Raw genomic sequence first — 20,973 nt, forward strand, 5'->3', positions numbered from 1 at the left:
TATTCGTCTACTAATGTCATTCCACGCCATCTCTCCACTGACAGCTCGGAACATACCACTTACTCGAGCAGCTCGTCTCCTTTCTCCCGAATTTTCCCAGCCCTAACTTTGTAAACGTTTCCGTAATGCTACTCTTTTGTTGCAAATCACTCAGAACAAATCGAACTGCTTGTCTTCGGATCTTTTCCAGTTCCCGAATCAAGTAATCCTGGTGAGAGTCCCATGCACTGGAACTATACTCTAGTTGAGGTCTTACCATAGTCTTATATGCCCACTCCTTTACATCCTTACTGAAACCCCTAAATACCCTCATAACCATGCGCAGATATCTGTACCCTTTATTTACAATACCATTTATGTGATGTATGTGATTACCTCAATTAAGATATTTCCTTATATTAACACCTAGGTACTTATAGTGATCCCTATAAGGAACTTTCACCCCATCAACACAGTAATTAAAACTGAGAGGACTTTTCCTATTAGTGAAAGTCACAACCTGACTTTCAACCCCGTTTATCATCATGCCATAGCCAGCTGCCCCTCCCACAACATCATCGAGATCATTTTGCAGTTTCTAACAACCTTGTAACTTATTTATTACTCTATACAGAATAACATCATCCACAAAAATCCTTACCTCTGATTCCACTTCTTTACTCATATCATTTATATATATAATAAAATATAAAAGTCCGATAATACTGCCTTGAGGAATTCCCCTCTTAATGGTTGCAGGATCAGATAAATCTTTACCTACTCTAATTCTCTGAGTTCTATTTTCTACAAATATAGCCACACATTCAATCACACTTTCCTCTAGTCCAATAATCCCAATTTTTCCCAGTAATCTCCCATGATCCACCCTATCAAATGCCTTAGATAGGTCAATCGCGATGCAGTCAATTTGAGCTCCTGAATCCAGTGTGCAGTGCCGTGTAGTTCAAATATTCTGCAATTTCCTCATAGGAATTTGAACGAGAAATTTGATAGCGCATTATTTATTTATTTATTTATTTATTTATTTATTTATTTATTTATTTATTTATTTATTTATTTATTTATGGATTTATTGATTTATTTATGGATTTATTGATTTATTTATTGATTTATTGATTTATTTATTGATTGATTTATTTATTGATTTATTTATTTATTTATTTATTTATTTATTTATTGATTTATTTATTTATTTATTTATTTATTTATTTATTTATTTATTTATTTATTCTCTTGTCTCTTTGACGGTACACATGCAGTAGGCCCAATATAGTAACTTATAGTACATTTATAATTTAAAAGAAATACAATTAAGTTAAATATTTTTCTCTATTTTTCCATCAAGCTTCCCGAGTTCTCCTTTGGAGGTCTTATTTCTCACCATCATTGTTTCTGACGTGTATAGAACCTCTGGTCCGATAGTGCTGTACAACGTTTCCCCATCATAGTGCTCTCGTATAGTAACATAATGAGCTTTCTACAGTTATATCTGAAATAAGTGGCAGCTGTTTACGTCATAAGCCACACAACTCTTTCTACGATTCCTTCCCTGTACTTTTGTTTGCATTTCAGAACTATAATTGCCAGTCTTCATCACTCCCTGCCCTCTATTATGCGGTCGGAAACGCACTGAATGGTTGTCAGTACCAGACTGCCGTACAAGACCAAAGGTAATCACGTTATACTCACAAACATTATTTTACGCTTTACGTCGCACCGACACAGACAGGTCTTACGGCGGAGTGGCAATGATGCGACCGTGGCTTTAAATAAGGTAATCCCCAGCATTTGCCTGATCTGGAAATGGAAAACCACGGAGAGAAGTAATTGGAGTTCAAACACGAATGCTAGTTGAGAGCTACGTATTCATGGCGCAACGGTCGCGAAAGACCATGGCCTCCCAGGCAACCGCTGCCCATCACTACAGGTTACGAGGTGTCATGTGGTCAGCACGACGAATCCCCTCGGCCGTTATTCCTGGCTTCCTATACCGGGGCCGCTATATCACCATCAGATAGCTGCTCGATTGCAAATCCGTTAGGGTGAGTGGACTTCGAATCAGCCCTCAGATCCAGGTAAAAATCCCACCTCTGACAGGGCATCGAACCCGAGACCTCCAGCTTATTACGTTATAATTACTATTGGGGTCACCAGTCCATAAGCTAGGTTGATGCAGAGCTCCATGCGATACTATCCTGTGCTAACAAATTTCATTTTTACGAAATACTACATCTACTCTAATCTGCTTGTCATATTCATATCTTTGTGTACCCCTACCGTTCTTACACCTACACTTCCCTCAAAAACCAACTGCACAAGTCCTGGGTGTCTTAACATGTATCCTATTATTCTATCTATTTTTCTCGTCAAATTTAACCAAATAGTTCTCTCGCTAATTCGATCCAGTATCTCTACTTTCGTGATTCGACCTACCCATCTCACCTTCAGCATTCTTCTGCATTACCACATTTCAAAAGCTTCTATTTTATTTATTTCTGAGCTAGTCATCTTCTGTGATTCAGCGCCACGATCCAAACGAAAGTCTTCAAAAATATCTTTCTAATTCCTATATCAATGTTTGAAGTGAGCAATTTTCTCTTCTTAAGAAAGCTCTTCCTTGTTTGTGCTAGTTTGAATTTTATGCCCTCCCTACTTCTACCACCGTTAATTATTTTACATTGCAAGTAACAATAATCATCAACTTCCTTTAAGACCTAATTTCCTAATTTAATACTTCCTGCATCACCAGACCTCAAATGACTGAACACCGTTACTTTTTTTATTTATACATTTTCATCTTGTATTCTTTCACCAGGACAGTATCCATACCACTCAGCAGTGGATATAGAAAGTGAGTGGCCACGAGCTATCAGATCAATACGTCTAGACCACTATTGTGAAAAGCGACCATTGATAGCTTTCGCTCTGGATGAATTGTGGCCAAGTGTAAAGTGTTTTGCAAGTTGATGTTCCTTTTTTGGATTGTACCTTGTTGTTACCATGGTTCCAGACCATGAGATCCTCTTTTTCTACCTTTTTAAATCCGTTTAGACTCCAGGGTTGGTTTTTCCCTCTGACTCACCTCTACCGCCTCAAGGGCTGCTTCCTGGAGCGTGAGACTTTGTGTCGAGATATAAAACTAGGGAGGAGGACCAGTACCTCCCCCCAAGCTGTCTCACCTGGAATGCTGAACAGGAGCCTTGTGGGGGGATGTGGAGATTGAAAGGGATAGGCGTGGTCTTAAATTAGACACTATACTGGCATTTGCATGGAGAAGAAGTGGAAAACCACTTCGAGGAATACTGAGGGGGGAATCGAACCCGAGCCTCCGGGGCTGGCAGCTAATCATACTAACCGCTACACCACAGAGGCGGTCATGGGATCCTCTCCAGACTTATTTAATACGTGAACTGGAAAAGAACGAAACGGGGCTGATGACCTTAGATGTTACGCCCCTTTAAACAACAAACATCATCATCAAAAGATCAACACGCAGTAGGGTTACGAATATGTTGCAAACTTTGGGCTCAAGTAAGGAGACGAGCTGCACGGCTAAGCGGTAAGTTCCGAGCTGTCAGAGGAGGTATGGCGTTGAGTGCCATTTGTAGACAAACAAGTTTGAGAGGATCTTTTCAAGGTAGGAACGATTATAATATGAAGATAATTTTGGATTTCAAGAGGATGAATTAGGACAAATACTCATTGGTAGAGGAATTGGGGACTGGAATAATCTATAAAGAGAAATGTTCCGTAAATTTCCGATTTCCTTGAAATCATTTAAGAAAATGGCTATGTAAACAATTGATAGCCCTGAATGCAGATGAATGATGACTGAAGAAATAAATGTGATACCCCTTGAAGGTATTGGCAATTTTCTTATTATTGATTAGAAGCCCGGATTTTGATGCATTAATAGGTTAGAATGCAAACTTACTGAAGCGAGTACCAAGTATAGTCTACTTTCACAACGATTATGCTATGAGGTTTGAATAAACATTAGGGGTACGGCACATCAGAACCCCTATAATTTATGTTACTCTTGCTACATTATGGAAGAGCGGGTGGCCGATACTTCCTACTAACTAAATCAGTTTGCAATCTAACCTGTTATTGCATAAAATTCCGAGCTTTATTCATCACAATGGCTTGTTTCCTAAATATGTATACTAAGGCCGTACATAAGTTTACAGTATAATACGCGCACATAGTCACACATATACGTAATTTAACAAACAAAACTTACAGACAGAAACCTCAAAGTCCTTAATTATAACAGAGTGCATGAAAGCTTCATCGTTAACGGAAACAGATAATTATTATTCATGCAGCATATTATATATAAAATTTAATTTTATGCCGGCAATATGGATTATAACATTAATTCCAGCGTGTTTCACTACGGTATGGCTTAATGGATTCGGCGTTGCCGTGTGTTGCTCATGATACAGATTTAGTTTTAATCAAATAATACGCTTTGTTAAAGTTCTGTCACAGCGGGCTTTTACCATTCCACGGGCCTCCATAGTCAGTGAGCGCAGTGATATGTTCTGCTGAACTCGCACCGTGTTAACTCCCGTTTGAAGTTGGAAATTCTCAGGCTCTTATAATACATGTTTCAATTCGTTTGTCTTTTTACGAAGCAGAATAGGGTTCTCTTTGTAAAGGGAGTGTTTATTTTCCTCTGTGAGAACGATAGTTCCATTTAAAAGCACACCGCTCGCTTGTTTAGTTACATAGTTTAGCATAATCATAAAATTACCACACGTTCCAATCCCTCAGTGATAAAATAGTAGTTTATACTGTCAATTCTTATTTCATTCTAATAATTTCAATATAATACGGTTTATAACATCGCCATCCGTATTTTAGCATCTATTTTATTAAGCTATATGACATAACAGGTGACCACAAGGAATGATAATGCAACAAGGAATTTATGAATTAATTTTTGACAGTAATAGCAAATAGGTTATAGAGATAACAGCGGAAACTCTCACGAAAGTGGATAGCTTTCCGACGAGACAGAGCAATTAGCAGTATCTAGCGGCTCGCAGTGTAAAAACAAACAGGTGTCGACTGCTCCTTGTGGCTGCTATGACATATCACATGAACCAGAGATCTGGAAATTTCACCAGTACATGGAAATGTATTGGTTTTAAGTTTTAAAGGAATTATGGAATAGCTTTTCAAGTACAAAATGTTTGATTTGGAGTTATAACATTTTAATAGTCACGAAATAAGGCATGAAAAGTAACATCCATTTCAGGCCTACAGCTAGATCAAAACTACTGGATTTTTCATGTGATATCCTACTGTCCACAATTTTCACATATGTCATGAAGAGTTACAACCAACTGTACACATCTCTTTTGAATAAAAAACCTGCTCGTCCGCTCCGAATAACCCATTGTTCGCATCTAATAAAATCAGTAATATCAATCAGTACATCACTTTCTACCACTTTATACTGACGTAAGAGCAAGTATTCATTCTATATAAACTAAAGTTGAGTAAACACCTCTCTCTCCAGTCGTTCCACTCATGACTGAGTATCGTGACCCAAGGACTAATGTTGTTTCTTTTATAAGCTGATACCATTCTGTACGTACTTGCGTTTTCTGGACAGTAACTCTCCATGGTAAGCCCATGATCACCCTTACTTGATCAACCCATCGTTTTGCGACCCGTCCTCGTGTCCTTGAACCTGAAACTTCTCCTTGGACAAATAATTTTTCCAGATTGTCATCCTCTCTTCTCATAATGTGTCCAAAGAATTGCAGGATTCTCTGGTACACAACTTGGCATAAACTTTCTTGTATTCCAATTTCCCGAATGACAGAAACATTTGTTCGCCTGGCTGTCCACGGTATTCGCAACATCCTTCTCCAACACCACATTTCAAAGGCGTTGATTCGGTTCCTGTCTTTAGCTTTTATGGTCCAAGTTTCGCATCCATACAGGAAGATCGAGAACACAAGCGAATGGACTAATCTTTCCTTCGTATTCGTAGATATTGCTCTATCTTGCCAGATCTTCTTTAATTTTGCCATAGCTGTACGTCCGAGAATGATGCGACTTTTGATTTCTTTTTCGCAGCTACTTTTATCCTCGATTATTGAACCAAGATAAGGAAACTGACAGACCCTTTGGAGATTGTTAAGGTGCTGTGGCAGCTGCATCTCTGCACCTTTGTTGACAATCATTAGTTTTGTCTTCTTCCAATTAATTTCCATGCCAAGTTTGTGACATAAGTCTAATCAAATTCGTACAGTCGCTGTCGCAAGTTTTCACGCCTACTTTCCGCTGTTATCTGTATAACCTATTTTGTAATAGGTTGGGATGTACAATAATATCTATCTTGAACTGTATTATTTACTTTATAAATTATGTCTTTCTAAGTTCTTTGCATATATGAGTTTTTGTTTTCTCTAGGATAGGTTTCCTTCACGTTTGTGACTTGAATAAGTAAGTATTAAAGTTTCGGCTCTAAAATAAAGCACATGTGTAAATGTCACTACGTGGTGTTGACATGTGTTACTGGTGAGATATACTGTTGCTGTCTGGCGCTCATAGCCCCGGCTAGTACCTCTCGAGGCCCGGAGCACACAACAACCAATCAATACCTCACACCTCAGGCGCACATGCAATCACATGGGCCATCCATACAAATAGCTCTCTTAATTAGATACCTCATTATGATAATCAGCTTCCCAAGACAAAACGTTAGTCTTTTTTTCTTGTTTCTGAAACAACAATCAGGCTGGCTCGCCAAGCGAGCAAGCTGGCTACAGTACAAAAGTATGGATCTATACGAGCTTGCCCTAGAGATTCTGTATTTACGAGCGTGCTGTTACAATGATGGGACTTCAGCAGATTCTGGCATGCCATTCGCTTACTTGTCATATTCCTTACCTTACCCTTCAATTGTCTACACCCTTGAGCTTTAAATATTACCCACTTCTTGCCACTCTTCAACTTCGTATTTCCTTGGAATTTCTTTCAGGAAGGCAACACGATGTTCGAAGTCTTGATATGTGATCTCTGGAGTCCGGATTTTCATGCACTATCAAATCTCAAAAAATGCACAATAAACTGGAAAATATGCCCTATGAAAATACACTTCCTTTTAAAACATTGTGTAACAACTAATTTCTCCAAATTGTCTTCATTTAAGCTCATCTGTCAGCATATTCTTAAGCACAGAAAATCATCATTCCACGTCACAAGAAATAACAAGTGCATACTTAAATGAAGACATTTAGGACAAAGTGAGGTCAAATTGTACGTCTTTTGTATTTTCACCACGATGCATCTTATATAAGCTTGAAGAATTTAGAAGTCAGGATTTGAACGGATCACTTTGTTCAACTTACATCTAGCTACCGCAGTTACTTCTCTGTGCGATGATGAACGAACAAGTTCAAACGTGCTCTTTGAATGGGCATAACGAAAAATTATAATAATAACAATAATAATAATAATAATAATCGTATTCGCTCAGCTACCGTGTGAAGACATTTTAATTTGACTCCATCTGGCTGTCTGCTCGTCAATTTCGACGTTCCGTTATACACTACGCCTACTAGATGGCAGAGTGTACGGAATTTCTCTTGGGCGTCTATGGTGAATTTCATGCGTTTTGCCGGGTGAACACCAAATGCGTCACCAGAGATCTTTACATGGAGGGTCGAATAAACTTTTTCCGTCCTTCAAACATCAGACTACCCGCTTCATTGGAATCCAGAAGCCGACACTTTACCACTCATCCACAGTGGCAGCTAGGTTTCACTTCGGAAAGAGCATCACAGATAAGGAAAACAAATATAATCTTATCCAAACTGTGTAACTTTTCACACCCCTGTTTTAATGGACACCCTTTTTATCTTCTCCCCCTGCTTGGTCCGCACGAAGTTGGACATCCAATAATAGCACGTTGCTCAGATTACTGCAACCTCATCTCGTGTCTCCTGTCTCTCTCGCACTCTCCCCACATTGTTTCACGTCCTCCTCTTGTATTACACATACACTATGCTACAGTAATCCATACACACTACACTGCTCTGCGAATTTTTAATATTAGAACTGCACCTACATATTGTAATATCATTACAGGACTTTTACATATGACTGGTTTTTAAGCAAAAATAACGCTACTAGCTTCTACCGTCTCTTAAATTACAATCATTTCTATATTGGGGTATATCACCTTTCTTCAATATTGCCCATATCTAATGCCCGTTGTAGGTACACAATAAAATCATTATTTCGCAGGAAACGTTTCTAAATCTTGTCAAAGTTTGTCCAGATTGCTCAAGGTTTGAAAAAATTTTGGAAGGTTTGATAGCATTTTCTTTTAACATGGAGTAAAGGGAAACAGCATTTGTGGTTTTAGGACTAGGAGAGGGATACATTCTTAGAAAGAAGAAAAACGTACAATATATCATAATTTATATGGTTAAAATATTAATGTGCTTATCTTCAACGTATTTCTTCAATGTATTTACTGCCATAACATCATTTGCAGAGGTTACGTTATATTACACTTACTGACATTAATTGATTAAAAACGACAGCAATGCAATGGAAATTCATATCTTATTACATGAAAACATATTAGGAATTCCATAAGAAGAAGAAGAATTTGGTATCTTGAAAAATTAGAAAAAGTTGAAAGAAGAATTTTGATAAAAATACTGGGACCTTTAGGAAACAACAACGACGAATTTAGACTAAAATCAAACAGAGAGCTATATTTAAAAGTTGAAAAACTGTCAACTGTAATGAGGAAAAGAAGACTCCAGTTTCTTGGACACATTTATAGGATGAATAACATTAGACTAACTAAACATATCTTCAACTTATTGAACAGTTACAAATCCAAGCCAACTTGGTTCGTTGAAATTGAAAAGGATATGAAAAACACTGCAATTAAAATAGATACGGTAGAAAACAGAACACGTCTCAGAGAAGTAACACGAAAAGCAGGAATTCAGGAGAGAAAAAAATTAACACCTGGAAGGAAATGGACTCAAGAAGAAAAGGAACAACATTCTCAGAAAATAAAGGAAGTCTGGAAACGAAGAAAGTTAAATGCAAACAAAAGTAACCAAAGTTGATTTATAGTACCATCAAAAGTAGCATTCGATAATAACAATAATAATAATAATAATAATAATAATAATAATAATAATAATACCGTATTTACGCGAATAATCCTCGCCACCGAATAATCCGCGCACCCTAACTTTAGGAAGGCTGATTTTGAAAAAAATACCAGCATTGAATGAAATAAAATCCGCATCCCAGATTCGTGCGTCAATTTTTTTTAATATGCGGGTATTATTCTCGTAAATACGCGTATTTAGGCGAATAATCCCCGCACCCTAAATTTTGGAAGGCTGATCTCGAAAAATACCAACATTCACTCAAATAAATCCCGCACCCCAATTTCGTGCCTCAATATTTTTTAAATAATGTGCGGGTATTATTCGCGTAAATAGGGTAATATGCGAAGATGGTCATATGTCGAACATTACTGACAGTATTTACTTGTAGGTTACCGTACAGAGATAATCATAAAAGCTCTCCACTTCCTTGATATATTTCTCTAGTAATCTCCTCGTACGTTACCGTTGTATTACTTCCATTGTGGTACTGTACCGAGTCCACTGAATATAGGCAGGGATGTGCCTCATACTTAGCAATTAATAAATACACAACATCCCTTGGTCGTTAAAACGAAGCCATTTTTGTTTTTTTGATTCCCGTCCCGACAGTCCCAGCATGCCTAGCGGCCTAGCGCGCACCGTTAATACACGAATTCCATTAGTAAATTCTGTCAGAGTCTTGGTAATTCTTTCATCGATTGGATCCTATGACCTATATTTAAAGACTTTTGAATTCATCTCAAGTATTGCAAGCAATTTGACAAGTAAACTTGTGAATTCTTGAATTTGCCAAACATTTGATAGTGTGCAAAAGGCTTAAGGGTTGTTCAATTATAACTGTTACCAAGTTTTTGTGGTAGGTAGAGGTGAAAGAAGGTGCGGGTGGTGAACAGGTCTCAGGCTACGAAGTTAAAATTAATTTAAAATTTAACAAGGTTATATTTTCTTTTCAAAATGCAGAAATAACAAAAATGGCAGGTACAGAGTAGCAAGGCAACAAAAGTACAATTACAGTATTTACAGGATTTGGGCTTCGAGCCCCGAACTCACAATTCTTGGGCAACTAGCTCTACTTTACCCCAAAACAAGATTTAACAGAGGGGCAGAAAACCCCATTCATGCCCAGGAGCACTTGCTCTAAATTACACAGAAAAGCCTCCTCGAGGCATACAACACTCAATTTTCGAGAAAGAGCCACTCGCTCTCAACTTTAAGCCTATCAAAGGCCACACCAAACTCCACCTTCAAGTTGTCCTCTAAGGACATAGACACAGGGGTAAAATACCCAACCTACTGAGGCCTATTAAGTGAGAAAAAGGTTAATTACATGACCTCTAAAATAACAATTTGAGAGGAGGCGATCTGCACTCCTAATACATTTGGTTTAAAACCTAATCTGGCTCTAGGCTGCAAATGCCAGGGCTAATCCCATACTACGGAGGTGACTTTAGAAAAGAACAATTTACATTACATTAAGGAAGAATCGGTTGTGAGAAATAAGTTCACCTCAAAACAATATGAGAGGTAGCTCGAGAGGGTTAAGCACTCTCTATCCCAATACGTAGCTTAAAAGAGAATAGATACTAAGAGTCTTTACATTTTAGGGAAAGGTTACATGGTGAACAAGCTTCGGACCCGCCCCGAGAGTTAAACTGCTGAGCTAGCAAGAAAAGAAGTTATTAAACGGCCATTACCTGGTTGTTGAACTGCTGCCCGAAGAAAGAGGGGCTTCCCGCCCCCTGCTATGTACTTCACACACTGAAAGATGGTAGAGAAGTGGCGCAGAGACCCTAAAATCAGCAGTTTATATACTCTCGCGGAAAGTTCGAGGCGTTTCAGGAAAGAAAACACCCGCCCACAATCATTTTATTGGTTAGGGTTAAGCAGCATATCCAATTTGAAGAAGAAACCCCTTATTGGTCGTAAATTAATTAAAGAAATTCGGGATTGGCTAAATTCAAAACAAGGGGAAAGAAAGGGGAATACAGCCAACTTAAACAATACCAGAAAGAAATTTAACAAGAAACAAACTTTTGAAATAAAAATGTCTCCAAAAAACAGTTCTTTCACCTTGCACTAGGGTGCACTATTGTAGTTCTTCAGTAGTGTCCTCTAGAAGAGAAAGTTCACACTTCTTACTACAAGCAAAACAAAAATACGTCGAAAACGACCCAGTTCAGAAACTATAAGATTTCCAAGTAGTGACATCTTCTGAGAAACTTGAAAATTAACACCTTAAATAAAGTTTAGACTTCCTCCAGTAGGGGAGTTTCAACAGGCGCAATATTTGAATTAGCGGCGTGGAGGTGTACCGCCCGGTACAATAACGAAGGTGGCAAAGCAACAAATAATTAATAGGGTAGGCAATAGAACGCAAGCACTGCATGGCTTGTTGTTTGTAAAACACCTGTGAACGTCATCAGTCTAATACTTAGCCTCTCGATGAATACTAAACAGGCAAGGGTTAAACCTGGTATTTAGCCATCCCAGAAATGTTCTTTTTTCGTTTTCAATGTCTGACAAGTACTGGATCCACATCTCAAAGAAGAGAAAGAAAAAACGTTAGACCCTGATTCATTTTTCTAAAGCCGAAAAATAGGTGATCTGGAAATGTTTGGAGGTAAACTTTTATATCATCAGCGTTAATTTGGTAGTTGCAGTTCTTTATTGTTTGAGAGATGCCACTAATATAAAGAGAGAAATGAAGGGGTCCTAACACCGACCCTTGTGGCACTTTACGTACCACCAAGTTGATTTGTTTATCCAATCTGAAACACACTGCACAGTTCGTAAATGAATAAATAATATTCTTTGAGGAGGAAGTTTTAATATTTCAGTTTGTAAAACAAAGTTTGAAGCGATACTTGAGTTGAAAAGTGAATTACGCAAAAAGATAACTTTCATATTATATTTTTCAACTCTTAGCAAAGAGAAATAGGAGTGGTAGGCTTTTTATGTGGTTGTCTGTGAATATGAGGGAGTTTTTGTACCACATCAAAGTTCCTATCAAAAGTTGTGAAGTGAACATTGAAGGGAGAGAGATACAGGTAACATTAACGAGACTAACAAATTTTGTTGAAAAGTCACGTACATGGGTAAGGTTAGCCAAAGGTGACTGAAAACGAATAATGTTATGCAAGAGCACGATTTATTTAACAGACAAATTTGAATAGCGATTTTATGAAAGGGTTCATCTCAGTGTAGGAAATGTGCTGAATAGCTCATACGACATTTAATACTGTTCGAGGATGTGTCGAAGTGACGCACACAAGTTTCACCGTAGAATACAGGGGATAGGTATTGTCAAAATGAAGTGTCTACACAGCTCTGAAATTTTATAATTGAATACTTATTGCTTAATTCTAAATAAATTTGTACATCTTTAGAACAAAGTCAGCGTGATACAGGAAGTAGAATGATATCGGCTAAAGTCATCTCTATATGAATCAATTTTTCTATAGCGCGTAACTCATTCTTTTGTCCATTTTTCGGGGAGGACTGGGGGTCACTTTGCCATATGGAGGTTTATTTAAACGAGTGTGGCACATTGAGTTTGTCTCTGAAGAGACAAAAGGAGAACCCAGAATCAAAATATTTAACTTCTCAGTTACCATTTATATACTCCTGTTAATGGAAATAATACATCGAGAGGTATCCTATAATAAGCCATATCATCAACCAAACTTTCGTCATGGGTCTTAGTTCAAAAGATAACTACCACCATCAAGATCGTCATACAAAAAATTCTCAATTAAAAATTAGCAAATGTGCAAGACCTAATGAAAGTCCAGACCAACGAGGTCTTCTACACATACACTTTTCTTTGGCCAACCGAACACTAAAATGACACTGAAAAAAGAAGCAGATTGGATCAAAATAATGATTTTAATTATATTATTTTGCCTGTCTAATTTGTTCTACACAGTAAGAAGCAAAAGAGATATCAAAATATTAGTTTCTTCTTGCCGAACTTCAATCTTACTCAGACATATTTTGAAAGATTCTGACCGAAGAAATGTATGTTTCTAACTATTAAAATCTGAGGCTGAATAACAAGTTGTGTATTATTTAGAATAATTATAATATGGATTTCCACAAAAAAACATACCATTCCGTTTAATTTTAACGCGAGTTCTTAAGTTGGGTCTTTTTTAAAACAGCGTAAATCAGTTAAGTACATAATTACATAAAATACAGGTTTTTAATATAACATCACATTATTACTTACCAATCAGTTAAAATACGAAATTGATTGTAGTTAGTTGAGTCTTCAAGCAGTTTTATTTTATTATCCAAAAAGTTTAGTCAATATGACACACTGCACTTTTAAAAAGTTCGCTGCACCACCCTTCAGTCGTTTTTCAAAACCTGCTTCAATGTGGGTTGTTAACACAAGAACTTGGTCTTCACACCTACGGCTAGGTCTAAAACCGGCTTGTTCTGATGGGAGTGATCGTAAAATTAGCGGCAATATTCTATTGTAGATGATCCGTTCCAGAAGTTTGCAACAAACACTCGTTAGAGCAACTAGACGGTAACTTTCAGGACAATCAGAAGGTCTACCTGGTTTCAGAATAGCCAGAATGTTGGTTCGTTTGAACTCTGGAGGAAGTTTTCCTGTAAACAGAATGTTTGTGAAGAACCGTGACAACCATTTTCTTGTGTTCTTCCCACAATGCTTGAGGAATTCTGTGTGTACCATCACAACCAGGTGATTTGTGGTCCTTTGTTATCTTGAGAGCAGACAGGAGCTCTTCTTTGGTGAAAGGGGCAGAAATATTTGATGAACCAATATTTTGTCTTTTCATGAAGGTTAGTCCTTTTCTTATTAACCGATTGAGCTCTTTCTTGGGTTTCACTTTAGACAATACAGCAATCCGTTTGACAACTTGATCACTTGATACGGCAGATTTGGGCTGTGGAATGTGAGGAGATCTCCCCAAATTCTTTTAAGAGGCTCCAAGCCTTCCTGCTAGAATGTTTGAAACCCATAGTCTCCATATTTTCTGTCCACTTGTTCCGTCTGGCTTCATCGAAGTTGTTCATGAGTTCATCAGCAACATCCTTTTCAGCATTCTCTTGAAAATCACTGTAGAATTTTTCACATATTTCATTCCATCCGGGTATATACTCCTTTCTGACTCCTCTAGGAATGTGTCTTTTTGCAGCGGCAAGTATTGCTTTAACAAATCTACAGTAATTGTTGACAACAGAAGGCTGCTATCAACATCAGCAGAGAAACTGTTCCAGTTAGCTTTGGCAAAATTCCACCGTGGAAGAGGAGAAGATCTAATAATGGGGATCTGAGTGCCTGTTTCTAAAAGAACAGGACGGTGCTGACTGCGTGGGAAGTTTGTGAGCACTGTACGAATAGCAGGTCAACTGTATCCCTGGTGATCTGTGGACACAAAACATAATTCAGGATTGGTTTCGGTGTTCCACATTGCTGATTTAAAGGAGCCTTTTTCCTTTGGGTTGAAGATCAGCTGAATATTGGACAAGTCTGACCATTCAGTAAGTTTCTCACCACATAGGTCATTTTATCTGTATCCCCATTGGCTGTGGTGGCTGTTAAAGTCACCCACATTTTTTTGCTAGTTGCTTTACGTCGCACCGACACAGAGAGGTCTTATGGCGACGATGGGATAGGAAAGGCCTAGGAGTTGGAAGGAATCGGCCGTGGCCTTTATTAATGTACAGCCCCAGCATTTGCCTGGTGTGGAAATGGCAAACCACGGAAAACCATCTTCAGGGCTGCCGACAGTGGGGCTCGAACCCACGATCTCCCGGATGCAAGCTCACAGCCGCGCGCCTCTACGCGCACGGCCAACTCGCCCGGTAAAGTCACCCACATAGACAGCAGGATGTACAAAGTTTGGAAGAACATCATCAGGCCATGGGATGCCTGGAGGTTTATAAATGTTCACAACTGTGAAGGTGTTAACCTGAGTCACAATGTTAAAACTGTTGTTCTCGTGGTGGGAAGAGACTAGATGAGCATCCGTGATGGAGTTGCGAACATAGATCGCAGAACCGTACGATTGATGATACGTACCTCCCAATAATCTGTAACCATGGACCTTTCCTCTTGAGTGCATTTGTGACTCATCAGAGATATCAGTTTCTTGAACACAGATCAAATCGATGTTATTTTCCAATGACAGTTTGGACAAATAGTCGTCCTTAGATTTACTCATGCCTTCTATGTTAATTTGAACGACTCTTAATACAGGACCCAAGAGTTTGGTTGTTTGGCTCTGAAAAGAGATTCTGTGAGCTGTCATTTGTTTGTGTACCATTGTCAGAAGATCTCGAGAGACAGTCTGACCGCAAAGTGCTGATGTTCAGTTCAGTAATGGAAATTTAATTCCAACTACCTTAGCAGGGGCACCACGGGCAGGAATCAGCTTCACCCCCAATTTGTGTGAGGCACATGGAGACTTACAACGAAAGTATGACGACATAAGAATACGATTCTGCTCTGTCAGTGGCAGTTTCTCACAGTACAACAAGCTGAAAACCCACCTGTAAGTGGGAGTGCAAAATACAGTGTTTCCAGGAATGTTGTAAATATTGTTTCCTCGTCATTCTAAAGGCAAAAACGAACTCATGATCCCCTCATGCCAACATTCCTACAGGTAGAAGGCAGTTACGAATATAAAGTAAAGTACAGACCGTGTTAAGTCCCTTCCTGTTGTACTTACGACGAGTGCATAGTTCGAACTGAGCTGTCACACAGGCCTACTGACGAAAAGTCAAATGAACGAACGTTTTCTATCACATAAACCAGGCATTCAGCTTAGTTGAGTTACGTTTTGTTTCCCTTGATTGTTTGTTCACATAATTCACACCCTTTATTAAAACTAAATTTTCAGCGACTTCAGGAATACGTATTGTCAGAAACACTCACAACATATATAAACAACCACAGGAGAGCACATACAGAATAGTACTACAAGAAAACGTACAAATTTCCTTAAATTCCGTGCGCCCATGTAAACACTGTACGTAACCAGCTGCGCGGTTATTTCACCACTTCTTCCACAGTAAAAGTTCAGAACAATTTGTTCAGACTTCCTACAAAATGTTCCCCCAATTTTTATTAGCTTTAAAATATTTCGCTGAAGACTCAAGCGTCACATGATGCTGACAGCTGGCAGTCATTTTGAATACTGAGCATGCTATTTCAGCCAGTGTTGCCAACAGTTTTCTAAGATCCATATTCAACGTCGTAAAAATTATGCGAAGTAAACGGCAATGGAATGAACTCGAACAAAACTTAGTAAGCACAAAATGCAATAACATATCAAGCTCATGTTAAATAATTATAGAGGGTGAAACGAAATTCGCGCGCTCGGGCGTCGCAGCGCGACTCCTCACATGCCAGCAAAAAAAAAATCTCTCTCACAGAAATTCGTCCTGCGAGTATATCCGGCAGGAAAAGAACGTTGAAGAGTGGCAATCTGGCAACACTGTAACCACATGTAGGGTAACTACCTCTGTCAGCACGCATTAGTCGTGCTGCGCAGTTGGTGTCGCGGATAGATTTTTGGTTTACCATGCAGGAGGTCGAGGGGTCGATCCTGGGTTGAGGCATAGTCCAGGTGGTATGGTATCTGTCACGTTAATAGTCAACAGTGATTGCAGCGGGTCCTCTAGATACCATTTGCACTTACATACTACGATCGTAGAAATGGACGAACATTCGTTTTCATTGTTCAGCTTTGAAAGACGCCCTTTCCACGTCGTGGGTGTGAATTTATTCGCACCACTTCATCTACTAGATGCGTTACAACGTGCTCAGCGTTACTAAATTTTGTAAAAGTAGGATACATGTGACCTAAGGAACGGTGTCTTACTGTATTACAATATGTAATGTCCGATGGAAATTAGCAAATAAAAAAGCGCCTCAACCCAGGATCGAACCCTCGACCTCCTGCATGCTAACTCAAAGCACCATCCACTGCACCAACTGTACAGCACGACTAATATGTGCTGACAGACGTAGTTACCCTACATGTGGTTACAGTGTTGCCACATTGCCACTCTTCAACGTTCTTTTCCTGCCGGATATACTCGCAAAACGAACTTTTGTGACAGACATTTTTAATTGCTGGTATGTGAGGACTAGCGCTGCGACGCCCGAGTGCGCGAATTTGGCTTCATCCTGTATATTTTGCTACAAATACCACCGAGGACAATAAGTATTCATAGCCATCTGCGTTTGAAGGATAAAAGTTGGTAACGAACCCGAATTACATACAATCAAATATTTTTACAGCACATATATTTTTAAGTGGTCAAGTTAGTTCACCAGAAATCTAACAAAACTGAGGGAAGCTCCTGACTTCAGAAACAAGCAACAAAGATGGGAACTATTTACTGCTACGGAAGCCTCGTCACTGACCAGAAGTCTGGCTAACATCAAAGGCAGCGCTTAGGACTTGAGTTGACTCTCAGTACAGTATCATTTACATATACCAGGTGGTCCGGCAGCGCCATAGTTCCTACTTATAAATGTCCCGCATACACTAGTGATTAATGAGATATCTAACAGCTTATTTTCACAGAGGTATTACTGTCTGCAGGTTAGTTACGTCAGAATACGAAGAGATAATAAGCGGACGGCCGCTCTCGCTGCATGTTCCTCAGCGCAGAATGCAGACGAACTTCGCAGACGGTATGCTCAGGAGCTTCTAAATTGCCGCCTACCTTCTACACAAGTGTTGCAAATAGAGCTTATGGAACGTTTAAGGCACACACAAGCAACTTTATGGCAGAATGAAAAGTCTGTACATGTAATAAATGATTGAGTTATTCAACTTTACTTTTGTGCATCTTTCGCGTGTGTACATATGCACTCTGTTACAGGACATCTGTAGTAAATAACTGCCATTTGTTTCACATCCGAAATAGAGTACGTTGTAGTGCTCCTTTGTAAACCAGCGACTAGGCATCCCGTTTATCATTAGTGCAATCAGGACACTTATAAGTAGAAAGTTAGGGGCTTGACGGCCACTTTCTCCTTCTCCTCCTCCTTTTGTTTCACCCTCTTTGGGGACGTTGAGTCAATCATTTCTCTGTGTGTTGTTCTTTTCTTAGTGCGCAGTAATTCTTCATTCTTTCTGATCTTCGTTTCCTCTCGTCTTCCGAGACAATAGGTTGGGCTTTTAGTGTAGATTTATCCTGGAACCTTACAGTTTCGTCTTTAGTCATTACTTTAGCTGTTCGATCGAAAGGTGAATGTTCCGTAATTTTTAAATTCTAGCAGGTCTTTTTCAGTTTCTTACAAGTTGTTTTACGTCGCACCGAAACAGAAAGGTCTTATGGAGACGATGGGACAGTAAAGGCCTAGGAGTGGGAAGGAGGTGACCATGATCTCAATTAAGGTACAGCCCCAGCATTTGCCTGGTTCGAGAATGGGAAACCACTGAAAACCATCTTCAGGGCTGCCGACAACGGCGTTCGAACCCACTACCTCCCGAAGACTGGATACTGGCCGCACTTAAGCGACTGCAGCTATCAAGCTCGGTCACTCAGTTTCTTATAACCAATTGGATTTTGTTTTGCGGTTACGGAACAAGTCACTGATTTGGTTAGTTAATCTACTAGAGTTCATTCTGAGAAGATCACCTTAAAAAATACCCTTGTTTTTCGCATAACATTTGGGAGTTTTTCCATTTTCTTGTAGAGTGTTTCATTCTTCATGTATATCCTGAAATGTTCGTCCCATAATCTTTCTTAAAATTTACCTTTCTTTTAGCTCGAGTTTCTCCATCTGAACTCTGAAATCCATGTATAGTGCTTCTGGTTTTATGATGTTTAATTCTGGATCCCGATGAAAGGGATTCCTTGTCGTATGTATCTTTTATTATTTAGAAGGCGAGTTCAAGTTTTATTGGATTCCATCGCTTTGCGTTCCACAGCATTCCAACTAATCCATTCTCCGTGATATCTGATTTTTTTTACTATTTCAATTTTTTTATTGGAGTATTGATGTAGGTATTTGTTGTTTGTCATGATTTGGACTTTTCGAAGGAGATATAAAGACCTATTTAGCGTTTTCTTCCCTAGTTCAAAGGACCGCTTATTATGTAAGAAATTATAAACCTCCAACAAAAATTATTTTGTGACTCCTTTCTTAATCATTAAAGAATCGGAAATGCTTCAGAATCTCTAATTTATTGAGTCCTCTTTCCTAGAAATTTAGCCATCCGTTCAATCATACTTGTGTTAAGTCCAATATCCCTTAATTAGTAGAACTTTTAGATAAAATATGATAGGTATTAACTTCCTTTAATGTCTGCCTGTAAATACAGAAAGTTGTTCTTTGTAATAAATGAAAATTTATGTATAGCAGCGGAGCACTTACATTACTGTCATCGCACATAAAATTGTCTTATACGCCACCTACTTAATAATAATGGTCCCAATACTTTGAACACAGATATTCCTTACAATATTATCACAAGGCTATCATCAATATTCTAACAACATGCTGCACGTAAAGGAGATCACCTGAACGTTGATTCTCAAGATTATGCCGCAGTGTTATTAAAGTGAGCACTTTAAAACGCTCCATCGACAGCTAGTTTCACCTTATTTCTCATGAGACTGTCCTCCTAACGTCGAGACATTTCGAATACAAAGAGGAAACCCAGAGTAAGGAGGATACGTGCTTCTTTTATATAACACAAGTTTTAACTGAACGTGTCATAACTTACATCAAAATAGAACGGTGATGGATAATGCCCGCTATCATTCTTCCCACTTTCGTTGGGGTCAATGACATTAAAGTGATGTAATTATGGGCTCTTCCATTCTGTACGAAATTTCTTTCATTTTCTTCACGATATCCACAAAAATTATGCTCAAGTTCTATTTTAGGTGATTAGACACCAGCTTACATTTTTACAAAAGGAAGCTAAGTTCCTCAGGGATCAAACATTGGTCCTATCTCCCAGAATATGTTTTCTATTTAGTCATTCCATTACAACATGCAAATTATGGTATGAAACCCGATGTTTCCTGGCAGAGAATGCCATTTCTCACCACTGCACACTTGCCTTTGCTCACTAGCCAATGCTCACTTGTCTTTCTCAACCAGATCCAATCATTGCTCTCTGGTTGGCCAGTGAGTAGTTTCAAATATGCACAATTTTACCGGCAAAATATTTCCGCCAAAATAATTTCACATTACAAATTTCCCTCGGTAAAAATATAAAATGCAGCTCGCACAACAGGGCTTGCCACTCCTAAAAGAAAAATATTATTTTCGGTTTGAAGTATAGATTTAATCTACTGCCAAATTTATTAAAACGTAGGGACCTAGAGCGAAAATGTACAACATTCAACCCCTATCGATATATGCTACATCCATCGTCTAGAATGATATGCCATAAAAAATTAAAAATAGGTTGGTACTCCTGGATTTTTCTATTTTTCGGTACTCCGATTTTAGATTTTTGGGGGTTTTCTGTTTTCTTGGCAAAATTTCCCGCCATTCTGAATCTACCCCCATCCCCACAACCCCCGACAAAACCAACGAGACCAAATAGAACGCTGTGACTGGTCAGATCCATACCTGCACTTTATTTCCTCCACTAATAAACATGATAACCGTAAAGACAAGTAGGAACTGTATATCTTGAAAGGTTAAAATTCAAAAATGCTGAGTGACAAAATCACGATAACGCAGTCTCTACGTACAACAGTAATATATTCATAGGAGCACGATATATGAACGGAACTAGGTCCCATGCAGGAAACTTGAGGTACTCCACTTGACAAAATCTTCTTAGATTTG

This window comes from Anabrus simplex, chromosome 13 (assembly GCF_040414725.1).
Source record: "Anabrus simplex isolate iqAnaSimp1 chromosome 13, ASM4041472v1, whole genome shotgun sequence".
NCBI classification, from domain to species: Eukaryota; Metazoa; Arthropoda; class Insecta; order Orthoptera; family Tettigoniidae; genus Anabrus; species Anabrus simplex.